Below are 20,116 nucleotides of genomic sequence, written 5' to 3' on the forward strand. Positions count from 1 at the left end.
GATGTATTTTGTACACGCTGCGCCTTGGTCCACTCTCTCTAAAGAAGATGATCGTGACAGTGTGAGAGTTCAGGTGTATCCCTCAATGACTGTCTGTTCTTCTGCTTACCGCTACAGTGTGGAACATGGTGGAGTGAACACAATGAAACCTGGACTTAGAAAATGTGAGTGTTGACTGCTGTGAAGAATATGACTAAGAATAAGTCTTAATTCAAGTTAAGTCAAAGTCAAAGACCACCATCATTACTTACTTAGTCAAATTAAATATCAGCTGTAGTTATACAGAAGCAGAAATCAGGGACACCAAAGTTTACAGAGTTGCTTTGACAATGTGTGTGTCTGTGTGTGTGTGTGGCGCGTTTGTGTTACATAAGAATTGTGTGCTTTTGTTGATGTGTGAGTGTGTGTAATTAATGGGAATAAGTGTGTTTTATATTACCATACAGTATAACATGTGATCATTCAACAAGTCTCAAGTTACCTTAACTTCTCCTTTTGATACCTAGAAACATCGACATGAAATTAATTAATGAAAAGTGAGTTAACATTCTATTGTGAATGATGATGATTTCTAATATTGTGTCTGGTTTCATCCATCAGATGTCTGTGATCTCACACTGGACCCAAACACAGTAAACAGATGCCTCTCTCTGTCTGAGGAGAACAAAAAGGTGACATGTAGGAGAGAGAAGCAGCCGTATCCTCATCACCCAGAGAGATTTGAGGTCTGGAGACAGGTGCTGTGTAGAGAAGGTCTGACTGGGCGCTGTTACTGGGAGGTAGAGTGGAGTGGGAGGGCTAATATAGGAGTGACATGTAAAGGAATCAGCAGGAGAGGAAAGCTTAATGACTGTTGTCTTGGATACAGTGACAAGTCCTGGTGTCTGTCCTTCGATGACAAAAGTTACACTGCCAGTCCCAATAATAATCACATTACTACCATAGACGTCCCCTCCAGCTCCCACAGAATAGGAATGTATCTGGACTGGCCAGCCGGCACTCTGTCCTTCTATAGAGCCTCCTCTGACAAACTGACCCACCTGCACACATTCACCTTCACATTCACTGAGCCCCTCTATCCAGGGTTCAGGGTTGATGATGTTGACCCCTCAGTGTCCCTGTAAATAATAACCTGACACACACACACACACACACACACACACACACACACACACACACACACACACACACACACACACACACACACACACACACACACACACACACACACACACACACACACACACACACACACACACACACACACACACACACACACTGGACTCACATACATTGACAAACACACACACTGGACTCACACACATTGACACACACACACACACACACACACACACACACACACACACACACACACACACACACACACACACACACACACACACACACACACACTGGACACACACTGGACACACATACACACACACAGGACACACACACACTGGACACACAGTCACACACAGAACACAGACAACACAGACACACACACAGACACACACACATAGTCTTGTATTCGTAACCAATTTAGGACTCCTCACAAATACATACCTTTTGAGGACCTTGCTTTCCAGATATCATAGAAGCAAAGAAATTACACTCACGGGTTAGAAAACATATGAGGAAATCACCTAAAGTTGCTGACTCCTTGAAAAAAGTACACTTATAATTTGACCAACTACTTGAGACCGTACATTGCAAATCAAATCAAATGTTATTTGTCACATACACATGGTTAGCAGACGTTAATGCGAGTGTAGTGAAATGCTTGTGCTTCTAGTTCCGACCGTGCAGTAATATCTAACAAGTAATCTAACAATTTCACAACAACTACCTAATACACAAGATGGCAAGATGCAGTAGATGGTATAGAGTACAGTATATACATATGAGATGAGTAACGTAGGGTATGTTAACATTATATAAAGTGGCATTGTTTAAAGTGACTAGTGATACATTTATTACATCGAATTATTAATTATTAAAGTGGCTAGAGATTGAGTCTGTATGTTGGCAGCAGCCACTCAGCCATCGAGAGAATGCCTCCTATAAAATGTATAAAAGCTATCCAACTGCCTGCGTTGTACCTAATGGAAGCGTAAAATAATTAACAAGTTTAAATCCTCGATATTTGATGCATTCATTCTATTTTATGACTGAAAATATTGCATGTAGAATACCACACTGATGCAACACGGATGGCAACTATACGGCTGTAGTGTAGATCTTCTGAAAAGTATTTAAACTGGAACAACCAATTCATTAACTTCTTGACACTAGGGGGGCGCCATTTCGACTTTGTTAAAATTCGTTCCCAAATTAAACTGCCTCGTACTCAATTCTTGCTCGTACAATATGCATATTATTATTACTATTGGATAGAAAACACTCTCTAGTTTCTAAAACCGTTTGAATTATTTCTCTGAGTGAAACAGAACTCATTCTGCAGCACATTTCCTGTCAGGAAGTGGAATGTCAGAAATCGATGCTCTGTTCAACTTCCTGCCTATACATGGGCATGACACGTAAGAGTCTACGTACACTTCATACACCTTCCCCTGGTTGTCAAGAGGCGGTGAGAGAAGAAATTTCGTGTTTATCTTGGTCTGAGGTGGAATTAAAGCTCTTTGTATGACGTGACCGTCCATTTCCTGTTTCTGGAGCGCGCGAAAGGGGACATGGATTTGCCTTCTGTTTAGCTGTCGTTATGGACGACTAACATCTCCGGTTTAGATTTTATTTGATACATGTGACCATATCATCGTAAAGTATGTTTTTTCAATATAGTTTAATCAGATTATTGAAATTTTTTCGGGAGTTTTGCCGTGTTCTGTTTTCTGACTTTGTTGACGTTGGAGAGATCCGTGCCACTTGGCAAGTGCCCATGCTAAATCAAGAGGGAAATTTGCCGTTCCAGATCCAAACAACGACTGTTCTGGACAAAGGACACCTTGTCCAACATTCTGACGGAAGATCACCAAAAGTAAGAAACATTTTATGATGCTATTTCTAATATCTGTCGTGCATGTGAACTGGTCGTGGGCGCCCAAGTGTTTCTGGCTATTGTGGCTACGCTAATATAACGCTATATTGTGTTTTCGCTGTAAAACACTTGATAAATCGGAAATATTGTCTGGAATCACAAGATGCCTGTCTTTCAATTGCTGTACACTATGTATTTTTCAGAAATGTTTTATGATGAGTAATTAGGTATTTGACGTTGGTGTCTGTAAATATTATGGCTGCTTTCGGTGCAATTTCTGATTGTAGCTGAAATGTAAACTATGATTTATACCTGAAATATGCAAATTTTTCGAACAAAACATATGCTATACAATAAATATGTTATCAGACTGTCATCTGATGAAGTTGTTTCTTGGTTAGTGGCTATTTATATCTTTATTTGGTCGAATTTGTGATAGCTACTGATGGAGTAAAAAACTGATGGAGTAAGAAAAGTGGTGTCTTTTGCTAACGTGGTTAGCTAATAGATTTACATATTGTGTCTTCCCTGTAAAACATTTTAAAAATCGGACATGTTGGCTGGATTCACAAGATGTGTACCTTTCATATGCTGTATTGGACTTGTTAATGTGTGAAAGTTAAATATTAAAAAAATATATATTTTGAATATCGCGCCCTGCACTTGAGCTGGATGTTGTCATAAGTGTACCGGTGTCGGGCTGCACCCCAAACAGGTTAATGTAATATCAGATGATGTTCTTGTCTATAACTTAATGTAATATCAGATGTTGTTCTTGTCTATAACTTAATGTAATATCAGATGTTCTTCTTGTCTATAATTTAATGTAATATCAGATGTTGTTCTTGTCTATAACTTAATGTAATATCAGATGTTCTTCTTGTCTATAACTTAATGTAATATCAGATGTTGTTCTTGTCTATAACTTAATGTAATATCAGATGTTCTTCTTGTCTATAACTTAATGTAATATCAGATGTTCTTCTTGTCTATAACTTAATGTAATATCAGATGTTGTTCTTGTCTATAACTTAATGTAATACCAGATGGTGTTCTTGTCTATAACTTAATGTAATAAAGGATGTTGTTCTTGTCTATAACTTAATGTAATATCAGATGTTGTTCTTGTCTATAACTTAATGTAATATCAGATGTTGTTCTTGTCTAGAACTTAATGTAATATCAGATGTTGTTCTTGTCTATAACTTAATGTAATATCAGATGTTGTTCTTGTCTATAACGTAATGTAATATCAGATGTTGTTCTTGTCTATAACTTAATGTAATATCAGATGGTGTTCTTGTCTATAACTTAATGTAATATCAGATGTTGTTCTTGTCTATAACTTAATGTAATATCAGATGTTGTTCTTGTCTAGAACTTAATGTAATATCAGATGTTGTTCTTGTCTAGAACTTAATGTAATATCAGATGTTGTTCTTGTCTAGAACTTAATGTAATATCAGATGTTGTTCTTGTCTAGAACTTAATGTAATATCAGATGTTGTTCTTGTCTAGAACTTAATACCAGATGTTGTTCTTGTCTATAACTTAATGTAATATCAAATGTTGTTCTTGTCTATAACTTAATGTAATATCAGATGGTGTTCTTGTCTATAACTTAATGTAATATCAGATGTTGTTCTTGTCTATAACTTAATACCAGATGTTGTTCTTGTCTATAACTTAATGTAATATCAGATGTTGTTCTTGTCTATAACTTAATGTAATATCAGATGTTGTTCTTGTCTATAACTTAATACCAGATGGTGTTCTTGTCTATAACTTAATGTAATATCAGATGTTGTTCTTGTCTATAACTTAATACCAGATGTTGTTCTTGTCTATAACTTAATGTAATATCAGATGTTGTTCTTGTCTATAACTTAATGTAATATCAGATGTTGTTCTTGTCTATAACTTAATGTAATATCAGATGTTGTTCTTGTCTAGAACTTAATGTAATATCAGATGGTGTTCTTGTCTATAACTTAATGTAATATCAGATGTTGTTCTTGTCTAGAACTTAATGTAATATCAGATGTTGTTCTTGTCTAGAACTTAATGTAATATCAGATGTTGTTCTTGTCTAGAACTTAATGTAATATCAGATGTTGTTCTTGTCTATAACTTAATGTAATATCAGATGTTGTTCTTGTCTATAACTTAATGTAATATCAGATGGTGTTCTTGTCTATAACTTAATACCAGATGTTGTTCTTGTCTAGAACTTAATGTAATATCAGATGTTGTTCTTGTCTATAACTTAATGTAATATCAGATGTTGTTCTTGTCTATAACTTAATGTAATATCAGATGTTGTTCTTGTCTATAACTTAATACCAGATGTTGTTCTTGTCTATAACTTAATGTAATATCAGATGTTGTTCTTGTCTATAACTTAATGTCATATCAGATGTTGTTCTTGTCTATAACTTAATACCAGATGTTGTTCTTGTCTATAACTTAATGTAATATCAGATGTTGTTCTTGTCTATAACTTAATACCAGATGTTGTTCTTGTCTAGAACTTAATGTAATATCAGATGTTGTTCTTGTCTATAACTTAATGTAATATCAGATGTTGTTCTTGTCTATAACTTAATGTAATATCAGATGTTGTTCTTGTCTATAACTTAATACCAGATGTTGTTCTTGTCTAGAACTTAATGTAATATCAGATGTTGTTCTTGTCTAGAACTTAATGTAATATCAGATGTTGTTCTTGTCTATAACTTAATGTAATACCAGATGTTGTTCTTGTCTAGAACTTAATGTAATATCAGATGTTGTTCTTGTCTATAACTTAATGTAATATCAGATGTTGTTCTTGTCTATAACTTAATGTAATATCAGATGGTGTTCTTGTCTATAACTTAATGTAATATCAGATGTTGTTCTTGTCTATAACTTAATGTAATATCAGATGTTGTTCTTGTCTATAACTTAATGTAATACCAGATGTTGTTCTTGTCTATAACTTAATGTAATATCAGATGGTGTTCTTGTCTATAACTTAATGTAATATCAGATGTTGTTCTTGTCTATAACTTAATACCAGATGTTGTTCTTGTCTATAACTTAATGTAATATCAGATGTTGTTCTTGTCTATAACTTAATGTAATACCAGATGTTGTTCTTGTCTATAACTTAATGTAATATCAGATGTTGTTCTTGTCTATAACTTAATACCAGATGTTGTTCTTGTCTATAACTTAATGTAATATCAGATGTTGTTCTTGTCTATAACTTAATGTAATACCAGATGTTGTTCTTGTCTATAACTTAATGTAATATCAGATGTTGTTCTTGTCTATAACTTAATGTAATATCAGATGGTGTTCTTGTCTATAACTTAATGTAATATCAGATGTTGTTCTTGTCTATAACTTAATACCAGATGTTGTTCTTGTCTATAACTTAATGTAATATCAGATGTTGTTCTTGTCTATAACTTAATGTAATATCAGATGTTGTTCTTGTCTATAACTTAATACCAGATGGTGTTCTTGTCTATAACTTAATGTAATATCAGATGTTGTTCTTGTCTATAACTTAATACCAGATGTTGTTCTTGTCTATAACTTAATGTAATATCAGATGTTGTTCTTGTCTATAACTTAATGTAATATCAGATGTTGTTCTTGTCTATAACTTAATGTAATATCAGATGTTGTTCTTGTCTATAACTTAATGTAATATCAGATGGTGTTCTTGTCTATAACTTAATGTAATATCAGATGTTGTTCTTGTCTAGAACTTAATGTAATATCAGATGTTGTTCTTGTCTAGAACTTAATGTAATATCAGATGTTGTTCTTGTCTAGAACTTAATGTAATATCAGATGTTGTTCTTGTCTAGAACTTAATGTAATATCAGATGTTGTTCTTGTCTATAACTTAATACCAGATGTTGTTCTTGTCTAGAACTTAATGTAATATCAGATGTTGTTCTTGTCTAGAACTTAATGTAATATCAGATGTTGTTCTTGTCTATAACTTAATGTAATATCAGATGTTGTTCTTGTCTATAACTTAATACCAGATGTTGTTCTTGTCTATAACTTAATGTAATATCAGATGTTGTTCTTGTCTATAACTTAATGTCATATCAGATGTTGTTCTTGTCTATAACTTAATACCAGATGTTGTTCTTGTCTATAACTTAATGTAATATCAGATGTTGTTCTTGTCTATAACTTAATACCAGATGTTGTTCTTGTCTAGAACTTAATGTAATATCAGATGTTGTTCTTGTCTATAACTTAATGTAATATCAGATGTTGTTCTTGTCTATAACTTAATGTAATATCAGATGTTGTTCTTGTCTATAACTTAATACCAGATGTTGTTCTTGTCTAGAACTTAATGTAATATCAGATGTTGTTCTTGTCTATAACTTAATGTAATATCAGATGTTGTTCTTGTCTATAACTTAATGTAATACCAGATGTTGTTCTTGTCTAGAACTTAATGTAATATCAGATGTTGTTCTTGTCTATAACTTAATGTAATATCAGATGTTGTTCTTGTCTATAACTTAATGTAATACCAGATGTTGTTCTTGTCTATAACTTAATGTAATATCAGATGGTGTTCTTGTCTATAACTTAATGTAATATCAGATGTTGTTCTTGTCTATAACTTAATACCAGATGTTGTTCTTGTCTATAACTTAATGTAATATCAGATGTTGTTCTTGTCTATAACTTAATACCAGATGTTGTTCTTGTCTAGAACTTAATGTAATATCAGATGTTGTTCTTGTCTATAACTTAATGTAATATCAGATGTTGTTCTTGTCTATAACTTAATGTAATATCAGATGTTGTTCTTGTCTATAACTTAATACCAGATGTTGTTCTTGTCTAGAACTTAATGTAATATCAGATGTTGTTCTTGTCTATAACTTAATGTAATATCAGATGTTGTTCTTGTCTATAACTTAATGTAATACCAGATGTTGTTCTTGTCTAGAACTTAATGTAATATCAGATGTTGTTCTTGTCTATAACTTAATGTAATATCAGATGTTGTTCTTGTCTATAACTTAATGTAATATCAGATGGTGTTCTTGTCTATAACTTAATGTAATATCAGATGTTGTTCTTGTCTATAACTTAATGTAATATCAGATGTTGTTCTTGTCTATAACTTAATGTAATACCAGATGTTGTTCTTGTCTATAACTTAATGTAATATCAGATGGTGTTCTTGTCTATAACTTAATGTAATATCAGATGTTGTTCTTGTCTATAACTTAATACCAGATGTTGTTCTTGTCTATAACTTAATGTAATATCAGATGTTGTTCTTGTCTATAACTTAATGTAATACCAGATGTTGTTCTTGTCTATAACTTAATGTAATATCAGATGTTGTTCTTGTCTATAACTTAATACCAGATGTTGTTCTTGTCTATAACTTAATGTAATATCAGATGTTGTTCTTGTCTATAACTTAATGTAATACCAGATGTTGTTCTTGTCTATAACTTAATGTAATATCAGATGTTGTTCTTGTCTATAACTTAATGTAATATCAGATGGTGTTCTTGTCTATAACTTAATGTAATATCAGATGTTGTTCTTGTCTATAACTTAATACCAGATGTTGTTCTTGTCTATAACTTAATGTAATATCAGATGTTGTTCTTGTCTATAACTTAATGTAATATCAGATGTTGTTCTTGTCTATAACTTAATACCAGATGGTGTTCTTGTCTATAACTTAATGTAATATCAGATGTTGTTCTTGTCTATAACTTAATACCAGATGTTGTTCTTGTCTATAACTTAATGTAATATCAGATGTTGTTCTTGTCTATAACTTAATGTAATATCAGATGTTGTTCTTGTCTATAACTTAATGTAATATCAGATGTTGTTCTTGTCTATAACTTAATGTAATATCAGATGGTGTTCTTGTCTATAACTTAATGTAATATCAGATGTTGTTCTTGTCTAGAACTTAATGTAATATCAGATGTTGTTCTTGTCTAGAACTTAATGTAATATCAGATGTTGTTCTTGTCTAGAACTTAATGTAATATCAGATGTTGTTCTTGTCTATAACTTAATGTAATATCAGATGTTGTTCTTGTCTATAACTTAATGTAATATCAGATGGTGTTCTTGTCTATAACTTAATACCAGATGTTGTTCTTGTCTAGAACTTAATGTAATATCAGATGTTGTTCTTGTCTATAACTTAATGTAATATCAGATGTTGTTCTTGTCTATAACTTAATGTAATATCAGATGTTGTTCTTGTCTATAACTTAATACCAGATGTTGTTCTTGTCTATAACTTAATGTAATATCAGATGTTGTTCTTGTCTATAACTTAATGTCATATCAGATGTTGTTCTTGTCTATAACTTAATACCAGATGTTGTTCTTGTCTATAACTTAATGTCATATCAGATGTTGTTCTTGTCTATAACTTAATACCAGATGTTGTTCTTGTCTAGAACTTAATGTAATATCAGATGTTGTTCTTGTCTATAACTTAATGTAATATCAGATGTTGTTCTTGTCTATAACTTAATGTAATATCAGATGTTGTTCTTGTCTATAACTTAATACCAGATGTTGTTCTTGTCTAGAACTTAATGTAATATCAGATGTTGTTCTTGTCTATAACTTAATGTAATATCAGATGTTGTTCTTGTCTATAACTTAATGTAATACCAGATGTTGTTCTTGTCTATAACTTAATGTAATACCAGATGTTGTTCTTGTCTAGAACTTAATGTAATATCAGATGTTGTTCTTGTCTATAACTTAATGTAATATCAGATGTTGTTCTTGTCTATAACTTAATGTAATACCAGATGTTGTTCTTGTCTATAACTTAATGTAATATCAGATGGTGTTCTTGTCTATAACTTAATGTAATATCAGATGTTGTTCTTGTCTATAACTTAATACCAGATGTTGTTCTTGTCTATAACTTAATGTAATATCAGATGTTGTTCTTGTCTATAACTTAATGTAATATCAGATGTTGTTCTTGTCTATAACTTAATACCAGATGTTGTTCTTGTCTATAACTTAATGTAATATCAGATGTTGTTCTTGTCTATAACTTAATGTAATACCAGATGTTGTTCTTGTCTATAACTTAATGTAATATCAGATGTTGTTCTTGTCTATAACTTAATACCAGATGTTGTTCTTGTCTATAACTTAATGTAATACCAGATGGTGTTCTTGTCTAGAACTTAATGTAATATCAGATGTTGTTCTTGTCTAGAACTTAATGTAATATCAGATGTTGTTCTTGTCTATAACTTAATGTAATATCAGATGTTGTTCTTGTCTATAACTTAATACCAGATGTTGTTCTTGTCTATAACTTAATGTAATATCAGATGTTGTTCTTGTCTATAACTTAATGTAATACCAGATGGTGTTCTTGTCTAGAACTTAATGTAATATCAGATGTTGTTCTTGTCTAGAACTTAATGTAATATCAGATGTTGTTCTTGTCTATAACTTAATGTAATATCAGATGTTGTTCTTGTCTATAACTTAATACCAGATGTTGTTCTTGTCTATAACTTAATGTAATATCAGATGTTGTTCTTGTCTATAACTTAATGTAATATCAGATGTTGTTCTTGTCTATAACTTAATGTAATATCAGATGTTGTTCTTGTCTATAACTTAATGTAATATCAGATGTTGTTCTTGTCTATAACTTAATGTAATATCAGATGTTCTTCTTGTCTATAACTTAATGTAATATCAGATGCTGTTCTTGTCTATAACTGTCACGACCGTCGTATGAATAATTGGACCAAGGCGCAGCGTGAGTAGAGTTCCACATTTTAATGATAGTGAAACTTCCAAAACAACAAAGATATAAGGATCGTGAAATACGTAGCGCACATAGGCACTCATACAAAACAATATGGGAAAAAGGACACACAAAGTATGATCCCCAATTAGAGGTAAGATTATCAGCTGCCTCCAATTGGGAACCATACACACACACCAACATAGAAATATAATACCTAGAAACCCCCCTAGTCACGCCCTGTCCTAAAACATCATAGAGAACCCCGAGGGCTCACTATGGTCAGGGCGTGACAGTACCCCCCCCCCCCCCCCAAAGGTGCGGACCCCGACCGCAAAACCTGAAACTAGATGGGGAGGGTTAGGGTGGCCAACTAGCGTCGGTGGTGGCTCCGGTGCGGGACGTAGCACCCGCTCAGACCGTGGATCTGGCCATGGAGCTGGGCTGAATGCCGTGCCCGGACTGGGTACCGGAGCAGAGGAAAGCTCCGGCCATGGAGCAGGACTGGACGCCGTGCCTGGACTGGGCACCGCCGCAGAGGAAGGCTCCGGCCATGGAGCGGGACTGGACGCCGTGCCTGGACTGGGCACCGCCGCAGAGGAAGGCTCCGGCCATGGAGCGGGACTGGACGCCGTGCCTGGACTGGGCACCGCCGCAGAGGAAGGCTCCGGCCATGGAGCGGGACTTTATGCCGTGCCTGGACTGGGCACCGGCGCAGAGGAAGGCTCCGGCCATGGAGCAGGACTGGATGCCGTGCCTGGATTGGGCACCGGTTGCACCGGACTGATGACACGCTCCTCAACACGCCTGCGCTGCAGCATACTCCTAGCCAACATCTCTCTCTGATATCCTTCCTCAAACTGCTCCATCGACTCCCAAACGGTCTCTGGCTCTCTCCTCGGCTCGGCCGACCGCCCCTTGTGGCCCCCCCCAAAAAGAATCTTAAGGTTGCCCTTGGGCTCTTTGTGGCCGCAGACCCTCGTCGCTGTCCTCCATTACTCCTTGGCATCTCCCGCCAAGGAAGGGTCTCGCATCCACCCAGTATTTCCTCCCATGTCCAACTCTCCTTTTCCTCCTGGGCACGCTACTTGGTCCTGTAGTGGTGGGATATTCTGTCACGTTTGTCGTTTAAATAATTAGACCAAGGCGCAGCGTGAGTCGAGTTCCACATATTTATTAATGGTGAAACTTCAAAGCAACAAAGAATATACGAATGTGCAGTACATAAGCACTAAACGAAACAATATCCGACAACGCAGGTGGGTAAAGGACCACACTAAGTATGATCCCCAATTAGAGGCAACGATCATCAGCTGCCTCCAATTGGGAACCATACACACACACCAACATAGAAAATAAAAACTAGAAAATCCCCTAGTCACGCCCTGACCTAAAACACCATAGAGAACCCTGAGGGCTCTCTATGGTCAGGGCGTGACAGTTGCCTTTGGTCTCAGTTTTCAAAAAGGCTCAAGACGCAGGGCAGTGTTACTGGAGGAACTGCGCAGGAGAGGGAACTATCAGCATAACAGAGGTTCTAGAACAGGGAGAGGTGACTATCAGCATAACATAGAGGTTCTAGAACAGGGAGAGGGGACTATCAGCATAACATAGAGGTTATAGAACAGGGAGAGAGGACTATCAGCATAACATAGAGGTTCTAGAACAGGGAGAGGGAACTACCAGCATAACATATAGGTTCTAGAACAGGTAGAGAGGACTATCAGCATAACATAGATGTTCTAGAACAGGGAGAGGGCTATCAGCATAACATAGAGGTTCTAGAACAGGGAGAGGTGACTATCAGCATAACAGAGGTTCTAGAACGGGGAGAGGGGACTATCAGCATAACATAGAGGTTCTAGAACAGGGAGAGGACTATCAGCATAACATAGTCACCTCTACCTGTTCTAGAACCTCTATCAGCATAACAGAGGTTCAAGAACAGGTACAGAGGACTATCAGCATAACATAGAGGTTCTAGAACAGGTAGAGAGGACTATCAGCATAACATATAGGTTCTAGAACAGGTAGAGAGGACTATCAGCATAACATAGAGGTTATAGAAGAGGGAGAGGGTGAAATTGTCACTTGGCGGCAACCAGAAACCAATGTGAAAGCAAGTGATGACTTAGAATCCCAAACAGTGTGGGCATGGTATGTTAAAACTGATTTATGGAAGTATAAATTAGAAAAAAATAAGAGGATTCAAACCAGAGCCTCAAGACTTATTCCCATCCAATCTAGATCCTCAGACTTATTCCCATCCAATCTAGATCCTCAGACTGATTCCCATCCAATCTAGAGTCTCAAGACTGATTCCCATCCAATCTAGAGTCTCAAGACTGATTCCCATCCAATCTAGAGCCTCAAGACTGATTCCCATCCAATCTAGAGCCTCAAGATTTATTCCCATCCAATCTAGAGTCTCAAGACTGATTCCCATCCAATCTAGAGTCTCAAGACTGATTCCCATCCAATCTAGATCCTCAAGACTTATTCCCATCCAAGACTTATTCCCATCCAATCTAGAGCCTCAAGATTTATTCCCATCCAATCTAGAGTCTCAAGACTGATTCCCATCCAATCTAGAGTCTCAAGACTGATTCCCATCCAATCTAGATCCTCAAGACTTATTCCCATCCAAGACTTATTCCCATCTAGTGCCACTCAAGGGTGTAACAGTATACTGCAGAACATGAACCAAGATGAGATGCCCTTCAATGTAAGAACCATCCACTAATATGTACATTAGGGGATATGTTATACGAGAAACATGGACAAGTCCCAGCATGTGTATATCAGTCAGAAGATGTGAGAACATGGACAAGTCCCAGCATGTGTATATCAGTCAGAAGATGTGAGAACATGGTCAAGTCCCAGCGTGTGTATATCAGTCAGAAGATGTGAGAACATGGACATGTCCCAGCATGTGTATATCAGTCAGAAGATGTGAGAACATGGACAAGTCCCAGCATGTGTATATCAGTCAGAAGATGTGAGAACATGGACAAGTCCCAGCATGTGTATATCAGTCAGAAGATGTGAGAACATGGACAAGTCCCAGCATGTGTATATCAGTCAGAAGATGTGAGAACATGGCTGATTCATGGTTGCTGTGACAGAGATAGATCCACATGTGCAAACTCTTCAGGAAGCCCTTGTACCAACCAACTTCCAGTTGGCAGTGCCAGCGGCCAGGAATGTGGCTGGGTACTTAGGTGCTAAAAATTATTACAAAACACCTTCCCTGACATGCAAAATAGGATATTCCCTTAAAATAGCTGCAGGAGTACTAGTGGGTGAAGATATTATCATGACACCTGTTGTTATAACAGCTGCAGGAGTACTAGTGGGTGAAGATATTATCATGACACCTGCTGTTATAACAGCTGCAGGAGGACTAGTGGGTGAAGATATTATCATGACACCTGCTGTTATAACAGCTGTAGCAGTACTAGTGGGGTGGAAGATATTATCATGACACCTGCTGTTATAACAGCTGCAGGAGTACTAGTGGGTGAAGATATTATCATGACACCTGCTGTTATAACAGCTGTAGCAGTACTAGTGGGGTGGAAGATATTATCATGACACCTGCTGTTATAACAGCTGCAGGAGTACTAGTGGGGTGGAAGATATTATCATGACACCTGTTGTTATAACAGCTGCAGGAGTACTAGTGGGTGAAGATATTATCATGACACCTGCTGTTATAACAGCTGTAGCAGTACTAGTGGGGTGGAAGATATTATCATGACACCTGCTGTTATAACAGCTGCAGGAGGACTAGTGGGGTGGAAGATATTATCATGACACCTGCTGTTATAACAGCTGTAGGAGTACTAGTGGGGTGGAAGATATTATCATGACACCTGCTGTTATAACAGCTGCAGGAGGACTAGTGGGGTGGAAGATATTATCATGACACCTGTTGTTATAACAGCTGCAGGAGTACTAGTGGGTGAAGATATTATCATGACACCTGCTGTTATAACAGCTGCAGGAGTACTAGTGGGTGAAGATATTATCATGACACCTGCTGTTATAACAGCTGTAGCAGTACTAGTGGGGTGAAACATATTATCATGACACCTGTTGTTATAACAGCTGCAGGAGTACTAGTGGGGTGGAAGATATTATCATGACACCTGCTGTTATAACAGCTGCAGGAGTACTAGTGGGTGAAGATATTATCATGACACCTGCTGTTATAACAGCTGTAGGAGGACTAGTGGGTGAAAGATATTATCATGACACCTGCTGTTATAACAGCTGCTGGAGTACTAGTGGGTGACGATATTATCATGACACCTGCTGGTATAACAGCTGCTGGAGTACTAGTGGGTGACGATATTATCATGACACCTGCTGGTATAACAGCTGCTGGAGTACTAGTGGGTGAAGATATTATCATGACACCTGCTGTTATAACATCTGCTGGAGTACTAGTGGGTGAAGATATTATCATGACATCTGTTGTTATAACAGCTGCAGGAGTACTAGTGGCGTGAAATATATTATCATGACACCTGCTGTTATAACATCTGCTGGAGGACTAGTGGGTGAAGATATTATCATGACATCTGTTGTTATAACAGCTGCAGGAGTACTAGTGGCGTGAAATATATTATCATGACACCTGCTGTTATAACAGCTGCTGGAGTACTAGTGGGTGGAAGATGAGCAGTGTAGCCTACAGGTTATACACTGAGTGGACTAGATATTACTCTAAATGAGCAGTGGAGTCTATAGGTTATACACTGAGTGGACTAGATATTACTCTAACTGAGCAGTGTAGCCTACAGGTTATACACTGAGTGGACTAGATATTACTCTAACTGAACAGTGTAGCCTACAGGTTATACACTGAGTGGACTAGATATTACTCTAACTGAGCAGTGTAGCCTACAGGTTATATACTGAATGGACTAGATATTACTCTAACTGAACAGTGTAGCCTACAGGTTATACACTGAGTGGACTAGATATTACTCTAACTGAACAGTGTAGCCTACAGGTTATACACTGAGTGGACTAGATATTACTCTAACTGAGCAGTGTAGTCTACAGGTTATACACTGAGTGGACTAAATATTAAGGACGCCTTCCTAATATTGAGTATCGCACCTCCACAACCCTCCCGCCCTTTTGTCCTCAGAACAGCCTCAATTCATCAGGGCATGGATTCTACAAGGTGTTGAAAGCGTTCCACAGGGATGATGGCCAATGTTGACTCCAATGCTTCCCACAGATGTCAAGTTGGATGGATGTAATTTGGGTGGTGGAACATGAGCGTGAAAAACCCAGCAGCGTTGCAGATCTTGACACAAACCGGTGCGCCTGGTACCTACTACCATACCTCGTTCAAAGGTATTTAAATATTGTGTCTTGCCCATTCACCCTCTGAATACCACACATACACAATCCATGTCTCAATTGTCTAGAGGCTTAAAAGTCCTTCTTTAACCTGTCTCGTCCCCTTTATCTACAAGTGACATCAATAAGGAATCATATCTTTCACCTGGATTCACCTGGACAGAAAGGTGTCCTTAATGTTTTCTACACTTAGTGTAAATTGCACAACAATTATACATTTATGTCTTTTTTTATGTAGGCTATTGTTTTCTCTTTATTCAACCTGCCATCTACCCACCTGGGGACTGAGGGTTATGAGAGAACCCCCACATCACTAGCTTCTCTTTATACAACCTGCCATCTACCCACCTGGGGACTGAGGGTTATGAGAGAACCCCCACATCACTAGCTTGCATGTTCTGCAGCCTTGTAAAGATAAGGAGGGGATGACTGGGAGGCAGGTTGGCATTTATTGTCATGAATCTTGTTCTGGAGGCAGGTTTGCATTTATTGTCATGAATCATGTTCTGGAGGCAGTTCAGCAAAGTGGTCACAAGCTGGAACAGGCACAAAGTAATTACATCTAATTTTAATCCTAACCTCAACCCTAACCACACTGCTCATCCTTCCTTAAATTAAGACCATAAAACAACATTATTTTACACAGCCAATTTTGACTTTGCAGCTGACATATCTAGAGGAAATCACGCAGTTCTGCCTCCAGGACAAGACTCATGACAAACGTCAACCTGTGACTGGGAGAGGCAATGTTAAATCAATAAAGAAATTGTTTTCACAATTAACATGCCTTTTCTTGTTGTTTTATTATGAAAAGTACAATATATCCTTGTACAACTATGGAGCATATGTCCATATACAATTGTACAATTAGTTTTTCAACATGAAAGACATACAACAAAAGATCACATTGGTATTTTAATGGTGTTATTGTAAGAGTTTAAATGTTTAAACAGAGGATCCATCTAAAACAGTATAAAACAAGTGCAGTATGTTCTGAGAATGTTACTTTAACGTCAACTCATAACGTCACACTATAACTTCATGGGAGTCTTGTGGAAAGACTGCATGTTGTTTTGGGTGTATTGAGTGACGACTTCATCAAAATTTGCAGAATATTCCTGTAATATTTTCACCTCTTGTCAGACGCCAAGAGCCTAGTCAGCTGCAGGCATTCATAAGGAGTTCAAGTAGTTTATTTGCCATTTGCAGGTATTAAAAGTAATACATACATTGTAATTCCTTGTTGGAGCTCTCTCACATATAGGACAGTACATACCAGTGGAGGCTGCTGAGGGGAGGACGGCTCATAATAATGTCTGGAACAGAGTGAATGAAATGGAACACATGGAAACCACGTGTTTGATACCATTCCACGTATTCTCCTCCAGCCATTACAAGCCTGTCCTCCGCATTTAAGGTCCCACCAACCTCCTTTTACACAAACAGTAAAATATATCATAAATAATGCAAAGTGGTAAAAGATCAGAAAAGGAACCAAAAGATTCAGTCATGTTCTAATAGTCTGATGAAAACAGTTTAGGTTGATGATTTAACAGGCAGATCGAACTGGGATAGAAGCTGTTCTAGAACCTGTGGTCCAGAAACTGATTTAACAGGCAGATAGAACTGGGATAGAAGCTGTTCTAGAACCTGTGGTCCAGAAACTGATTTAACAGGCAGATAGAACTGGGATAGAAGCTGTTCTAGAACCTGTGATCCAGAAACTGATTTAACAGGCAGATAGAACTGAGATAGAAGCTGTTCTAGAACCTGTGATACAGAAACTGATTTAACAGGCAGATAGAACTGGGATAGAAGCTGTTCTAGAACCTGTGGTCCAGAAACTGATTTAACAGGCAGATAGAACTGGGATAGAAGCTGTTCTAGAACCTGTGATCCAGAAACTGATTTAACAGGCAGATAGAACTGGGATAGAAGCTGTTCTAGAACCTGTGATACAGAAACTGATTTAACAGGCAGATAGAACTGGGATAGAAGCTGTTCTAGAACCTGTGGTCCAGAAACTGATTTAACAGGCAGATAGAACTGGGATAGAAGCTGTTCTAGAACCTGTGATCCAGAAACTGATTTAACAGGCAGATAGAAGCTGTTCTAGAACCTGTGATCCAGAAACTGATTTAACAGGCAGATAGAACTGGGATAGAAGCTGTTCTAGAACCTGTGATACAGAAACTGATTTAACAGGCAGATAGATCTGGGATAGAAGCTGTTCTAGAACCTGTGATACATAAACTGATTTAACAGGCAGCTAGAACTGGGATAGAAGCTGTTCTAGAACCTGTGATCCAGAAACTGATTTAACAGGCAGATAGAACTGGGATAGAAGCTGTTCTAGAACCTGTGATCCAGAAACTGATTTATCAGGCAGATAGAACTGAGATAGAAGCTGTTCTAGAACCTGTGATACAGAAACTGATTTAACAGGCAGATAGAACTGGGATAGAAGCTGTTCTAGAACCTGTGATCCAGAAACTGATTTAACAGGCAGATAGAACTGGGATAGAAGCTGTTCTAGAACCTGTGATCCAGAAACTGATTTAACAGGCAGATAGAACTGGGATAGAAGCTGTTCTAGAACCTGTGATCCAGAAACTGATTTAACAGGCAGATAGAACTGGGATAGAAGCTGTTCTAGAACCTGTGATCCAGAAACTGATTTATCAGGCAGATAGAACTGAGATAGAAGCTGTTCTAGAACCTGTGATACAGAAACTGATTTAACAGGCAGATAGAACTGGGATAGAAGCTGTTCTAGAACCTGTGATCCAGAAACTGATTTAACAGGCAGATAGAACTGGGATAGAAGCTGTTCTAGAACCTGTGATCCAGAAACTGATTTAACAGGCAGATAGAACTGGGATAGAAGCTGTTCTAGAACCTGTGATCCAGAAACTGATTTAACAGGCAGATAGAACTGGGATAGAAGCTGTTCTAGAACCTGTGATCCAGAAACTGATTTAACAGGCAGATTATTTCAGGGACACTGAGGAGTCTTTATAAACCCTAAACCCTGGATAGAGGGGCTCAGTGAATGTGGAGGTGAACGTGATCAGGTGGGTCAGTGTGTCAGAGGAAGCTCTATAGAAGGACAGAGTGCCGGCTGGACAATCCAGATACACTCCTACTCTGTGGGAGCTGGAGGAGGGGACGACTATGGTAGTGTGATTATTATTGTGCCTGGCAATGTAACTGTTGTCAGAGCAGAACAGACTCCAGGACTTGTCATTGTATCCAAGCCAACAGTCATCACCCTCTCCTCTCCTGCTGATTCCTTTATATGTCACTCCTATACCAGCCCTTCTCCCACTCCACTCTGCCTCCCAGTAACAGCGCCCAGTCAGACCCTCTCTACACAGCACCTGTCTACAGTACTCAAATCTCTCTGGGTGATCAGGATACGGCTGCTTCTCTCTCCTACATGTCACCTTTATGTTCTCCTCAGACAGAGAGATGCGTCTGTTAACTGTGTTTGGGTCCAGTGTGAGATCACAGACATCTGATGGATGAAACCAGACACAATATTAGAAATCATCATCATTCACATTAGAATGTTAACTCACTTTTCACTAATTAATTTAATGTAGATGTTTCTAGGTATCAAAAGGAGAAGTTAAGGTAACTTGAGACTTGTTGAATGATCATATGTTATACTGGATGGTAATATAAAACACACTTATTCACATTAATTACACACACACACACACACACACACCCGCACACACACACACGTATTCATCATGAACACAAACACACATTGCTAATGTAACACGAATGCGCCACACACACACACACACAGACACACACATTGTCAAAGCAACTCTTTGTAAACTTTGGTGTCCCTGATTTCTGCTTCTGTAGAACTACAGCGGATATTGAATATGACCAATTAAGTAATGATGGTGGTCTTTGACTTT

The 20,116-nt window shown here is 37.5% G+C and overlaps 2 protein-coding genes across 10 annotated transcripts in view; one reads left to right on the forward strand and one right to left on the reverse strand.

The window, feature by feature from the left end:
• The window catches only part of LOC139562713 (NLR family CARD domain-containing protein 3-like), a 287,993-nt gene that overhangs the window by 219,323 nt on the left and 48,554 nt on the right, over nt 1–20,116 (reverse strand). The window lies entirely within an intron of this gene.
• LOC139562714 (NLR family CARD domain-containing protein 3-like) overlaps nt 1–20,116 on the forward strand; it is a 473,339-nt gene that overhangs the window by 150,848 nt on the left and 302,375 nt on the right. The window lies entirely within an intron of this gene.

Source organism: Salvelinus alpinus, chromosome 32 (genome assembly GCF_045679555.1).
Source record: "Salvelinus alpinus chromosome 32, SLU_Salpinus.1, whole genome shotgun sequence".
NCBI lineage: Eukaryota > Metazoa > Chordata > Actinopteri > Salmoniformes > Salmonidae > Salvelinus > Salvelinus alpinus.